We start from the raw sequence: 5,961 nt of genomic DNA, 5'->3' as shown, positions 1-5,961 counted from the left end.
AGTTACCTGCCGACCTTTTCACAAACATGAAACTGTAAACACAATGCAGTTCAACAGAAGATTTGTAAAAGAGGAATAAGAGGAAAAACGGGTGTCCATCATCAGCCTTCGGCGGCCCCCCCGCTGTCTGGCCGACACTTGTTAGTGGCTGCGGAGAAGCCACTCACAAAGTTTCCCATCCCGCTGAGGGAAGGGGCCCTGACTGCGCCAGCGGGGCAGACCCAGAAGGCGCGGTATCTGGGAGGTCCAGCCGCCGCAGACGACCCCGCCGAGGCCCCAAGTGCGCCAGCTTCTCCGCGCCCCTCCGCCTCCTCCTCCTCCTCCCTGCAAAGGGGCGCACGCGCACAGACACACGCACGCACGCACGTACACACAAAAGGAAGTCATGGAAGGTGCTGGTCCCTGCATACAGGCACACTCGCGCGGGACACACACACCCCCCCCAAAAAGAAGCCTGCGGGGTTCGCCAGACGGTGGGCAAAAGCCCGTCCTCCCCCACTTCCAGGGCCTGCTCACTTCAGGGAGCGCCCACTCGCCCAGCCACAGGCCAAGAGCGCACGGACCCAGACGGGCGGCAGCCCACCGCCACCACGCAGCTGCACGCCGCTGTTCCACAGCCACCAAGCGCACAGCCAGCACAGTCCCGCCCGCGCAGCTGGCCCAGTCGGGCCTGGGCTGCAAAAGCCCAGGGAATACGAGGGCTCCCTACTTCCAAATTTCTTTAATAAAAATATTACATTTAATGATGTTTGTCAATATCCTCACCCCTACAGACCATGGCCTGTTTAAACCCCTTTCCTTAAAAAAACAGTTATCAATAGTATCCAACAAAACGCTGCAGGATACAGCTTTGTATTATCACACAGCCTGATAGTAAGAAATCTCTTTCAGTAGCCTCTGCCTTAATCCTTCCTCTTACTCTCTAACTTTTCCACACCCTAATTTACTCATTTTAGTTTTTCCTTGCCTTGCTGTTTTATATTGTTCCCAAAAGAAATCTTCTCTAAACCATCTTTCCATTTTACTTTTCTAATACTTGTAGTAACAAGCTTCATAAATCGGACCGGCGCAGGCACTCAGGCCTGTAATCCCAGCACTTTGGGAGGCTGAGGCGAGCGGATCACTTGAAGTCAGGAGTTCGAGACCAGCCTATCCAAAATGGTGAAACTTCATCTCTACTAAAAATACAAAAAATTAGCCAGGGGTGGTGGCGGGCACCTGTAATCCCAGTTATTCAGGAGGCTGAGACAGGAGAATCGCTTGAACCCAAAAGGCAGAGGTTGCAGTGAGGCGTGATCATGCCACTGCACTCCACTCTGGGCAACAGAGCAAGACGCCATCTCAAAAAAGAAAAAGAAAAAAAAAAGCTTCATAAATCACTTCCATGATATCTCCCACTTAGCTATTCAAAAATCTCTCCACACTTTTACAATTTTTATCAGCTCCTACCAAATCAATTCATAAATAACTTTCTCAAACACTGCGTTTTTCTTGTCTGTTCTCATTTCCTCAAAGCTAACACTCTCCAACTTATACAAATTTGCCCCAAACTGCCATCAAAGTTTGTGCATCTATTCCAGAAGCCCCCACGGTTACAGAAAAATCTATTTCCTAGGCTTGTCCCCAAAACCTTGAAAATGATCTTTCCAAATATTCTGTAACAATTCATTTAAATCATTCATAACTCAAAACTAGTTGGACTACTAGTCCCACTTCCCCTAAGACTAATTATATAACCTAATCAAATAAACAAATTCTAATATTATATGCATCTACACATATAGGTGTGTACATATGACAAGCACACATATACAGGGGCCTGCAGAACAGCAGGTGTGCATTTCATTCTAATCTCTTGGATATTGGCTCTTCTCAGTTTTACAGGGAAAACTTCTCCATGCCACCCTAGATGTTCAAAGGTCAAACCCCTATATTGTGAAGACATTTATCTATGTTGAATTAATATAGTTATCATTTAAAACACACTTCTCTCCATGTCTACTATAATCCTTCCCATCACCTTCTTTAAGATACTCATCATTGGCCTAACCCACACAATCCACCCAATTATTCAGAATATGCTCTCCCTCAACCAGGTCCAGTCTGAGGCACATCCTAAAAACAACTCTAGACTGAATCAGGTAGGGCTGCTACATGACGGTACAGCCAAGTTTCATGAGTTGAGCAAAGTGAGAACCCTGGGCCCTCTCAGGCCTTCAACACTCTCAGTCTCCAGAGATCTTTCATTATTAAATTTGGTGGCTAAATAGATGTAGAAGTTAAGGCAGGAAGAAAGTGATGAAAGCCCAGGGCTAAATCCTGGAACTAATCCTGAAGCAAAGCTACACTAGGATGGAACACCAATACTACATATTTTGTGCTTTGTCATATTTTTCTCACTGCCATTTCATGTTTCTACATTAAATATGCTTTCTCTCTCTCTGAAACATGAACATCAAAAACTCTGATATGGGCCATGCACAGTGGCTCATGTCTATAATCCCAGCACTTCAGGATTATTAAAGTCATTATAGACAAAAAAAAAAGTAGAGTCCACTTTAGTTCCCTTAGGACATCTCATTCTTACCATGTGCCCCATTCTTCCACATTTTACCCGAATCTCTTTACTTATGCAAGTTTTTGCCAGTTTTCGCAAACAGAAAACATGATGTGGTTTTGAAGCACACAAATAGAGATCTCAATGTCTCTATCATTGACAATATTTTTTTAAAAGCTGGCATGACATACTGCCACCTTTTATCATGGGTGGCATAGACTGTTCTTATTTGCAAAGAGAAAGAATAGATTTCTGACATCAGTTATTTCCTGCTCACTTCAGTGAGCACCCACCTGCCTGCCCTGCCATGGGCCAAGAGCACACAGACCCAAGTGGGCGGCAGCTCACCCACCACCACACAGCTCCACGCCGCTGCTCCACGCCGCTGCTCCGCCAGCTGCTAAGTGCACCGCCAGCACAGGCCCACCCGTGCAGCTGGCACAACTGGGCCTGGGCTGCAAAAGCCCAGGGAATACGAGGGTTCCCTACTTCCCAGTTTAATAAAAATATTACACTTAATGATGCTTGTCAATATCCTCGCCCCAAAACCATGGCCTGTTTAAACCCCTTTCCATATGTTCTCTCCATATTTTCTCTGCTGCAAGCTACTCCCTCCTGTCTTATGCCTACAACTTCAACCTCCTCATTCATTTCCAGTCCATCTATTTACTAGATCCTATCAGTTTCTCCAAGTTCTATTGTCAACAAACAATAGAACATCTTTTGTCTTTTACTTTCACCTTTTTTTTTTTAGACGGGGTTTTTAGTTTTTTTAAATTTTTTTAGACAGGGTCTCACTCTGTGGCCCAGGCTGAGCACAGTGGTGCAATCATGGCTCACTACAGCCTTGACTTCCAGGGCTCAAGTGATTCTCCCACCTCAGCCTCCTGAGTAACTGGAACTATAGGTGTGCATCACCATACCCAGATAATTTTTTATTTTTGTGGAGAGACAGGGTTTCCCTATGTTGCCCAGGCTGGTCTCGAACTCCTGAGCTCAAGTGATCCTCCTGCCCCTGCCTCCCAAAATCACTGGGATTACAAGTGTGAGCCATCATACTCAGCTTACCTTATCTTTAATACACCTCCCCCTCATCTTTTGTTTCCAATGTCTCATTTCTTAACCCACAAATATCTTTCAGCTAAATTTATATCAGTATATTACACATGAATGGCTATGATTTTGCAAGTATTATTTATTTTATAAACAAACTGTTGGGAGGCCAAGGAGGGAAGATCGCTTGAGACCAGAAGTTTAAGACCAGCCTGGGCAACATAGGAAGACCACATCTCTTAAAAAATTAAAATTAAAAAATATATATATACATATATATAGGAAAAAGAAGCCAGGTATGGTGGTACACATATGTAATCCCAACTACTCAGGAGGCTGAGAAAGGAGAATTGCTTGAGCCCAGGAGGCAAGGCTGGAGTAAGCCATGACTGGACCACTGCACTCCAGCCTGGGTAACAGAGAAGACCCTGTCTCAAAAATTTTAAAAAAAAAACATAATAAGAGAACTGGTTAATGTAACAAATCTAGCTATTTTTCTCAATTCCCGTGGCTCAATGATTCCAATCACTATCAACTCTTGCCCAATTATTGTGACCACCTGTCTCCTCTTACCTGGCTTTTCCTGGACAATCTGCTTCTCTCATGACTAGCTATATCATTCTCCTACTCCTTCAGCTTGATAAAAAAGGACTTGCTGCTTCTTGCTCCCCAGGACCACTCCCTGTTATCCTATCACTAAAAAATCACTTGGGAGTCACATTACTCACTGAAACCATTCCTTCTGCAACATCTACCAACCTCTAAAACACCCTCCTATTTTCCCTACTCAATGACTTCAATTCTACTTGCTCCCAAATTCAGCCATTATTCTCAATGACTTCAACAAAGATGCTTAAGAACTTTCTACACCCTGACCTTCAAAAACTCCTAAAACCTTCATCTGCACTTCAGCTAGCCACAAAGAAACTGAAAATAGAGCCACCAACTGAAAAGTGCTAGGCCGGGTGTGGTGGCTCACATCTGTAATCCCAACACTTTAGGAGGCCAAAGCAGGTGGATCACTTGAGGTCAGGAGTTCGACACCAGCCTGGCCAACATGGTGAAACCCTGTCTCCATTAAAAATACAGAAAATTAGCCGGACATGGCGGCTCATGCCTGTAATCCCAGCTACTTGGGTGGTTGAGGCAGGAGAATCACTTGAACCTGGGAGGCAGAGGCTGCAGTGAGCCAAGATTATGCCACTGTACTGCAGCCTGGGTGACAGAGCGAGACCCTGTCTCAAAAAAAAAAAAAAAAAAGTTACAATCCACTAGGATTGTAACTTCAGAGACCATCCCCCTTTTCTTTATCCACAACTACTTTATATTCTAGTTGTAGACCTGCTCTTTACCTCCACTTGGCTTTATTGTCTCCCTATATAATTTAAACTGTCCAACAGCCATTTAACACTGTTATCCTCTCCAGAATATCATGACCTTCCATTATTCTCACTATGCATCTCCCCAGTGATAGACAATCCTCACCATCTGTTTTCTCCACGCCCACGCACTGGGTGTTAAGCACCACCAGAAAGCTACGAAATCTTCCACAACAGATTTATTCTAAATACAACTCTCCGTCTCATTGACTAATCCAAATCATTTTCATATTTAAATCTCTAATCCCAACAAATACTCAAACCCTTCTATAAAATTCCCTCAAATCACACCTTCTCCACCTGTAATCAAATCCTCTTCACAGCTTCTAAAATGCTGTATCTTCATCCATCTGTTACTTCTTGCCTTCAGTTTTAGAATAAGAGTTGTTGTTCTTCCTTCTCAAACTAAACTTCTTTATTCAATTCCTGTATTTATTGCTTCCATATTCTTCCAACCCACTCAGTAAACCACCATGCACCCTGGTCTCTGAACTGCTCTCTTGAAGACCACAAAAAAAACAAAAACCAAAAAATCTATGTTCCAAATCGTATGATCCCCCACCAAAGTCCTTACCCTTTTTCTTTTTTTTTTTTTTTTTGAGACAGGCTCTTACTCTGTCACCCAGGCTGGAGTGCAGTGATGCAATACCAGCTCACTGCAACCTCCGCCTCCCAAGCTCAAGTGATCCTCCCACCTCAGCCCCCCAAGTAGCTGGGACTACAAGCGCACACCACCACACGCAGCAAAGTTTGTTATTTTTTGTAGAGATGAGGTTTCATCATGTTGCCCAGCATGGTCTCGAACTCCTGAGCTCAAGCAATATGCCCACCTCAGCCTCCCAAAGTGCTGAAATAACAGGTATGAGCCACCATGCTCGGCCAGTCCTTACCCTCTTTTTGGCAATGACACTTAAGCTACCCACCTTGCTTTTTGTCACTAGCATGATTCTACTCTGACCTCTCTGGTTGTTT

General features: G+C 44.4%; 1 protein-coding gene across 7 annotated transcripts in view; it reads right to left on the bottom strand.

Moving 5' to 3' along the window:
* Nucleotides 1-5,961, bottom strand: part of ZNF148 (zinc finger protein 148) — a 155,764-nt gene that overhangs the window by 137,430 nt on the left and 12,373 nt on the right. The window contains exon 1 of one of the 7 annotated variants that reach the window (XM_063721667.1): nucleotides 7-682. The gene's annotated coding sequence lies outside the window, so the exon portion shown is untranslated. 7 annotated transcript variants of the gene reach the window in all.

This window comes from Pongo abelii, chromosome 2, assembly GCF_028885655.2.
Source record: "Pongo abelii isolate AG06213 chromosome 2, NHGRI_mPonAbe1-v2.0_pri, whole genome shotgun sequence".
Lineage (NCBI taxonomy): Eukaryota > Metazoa > Chordata > Mammalia > Primates > Hominidae > Pongo > Pongo abelii.
The sequence above is the reverse complement of the archived record's forward strand: the minus strand, read 5'-3'. Positions and strand labels throughout refer to the sequence as shown.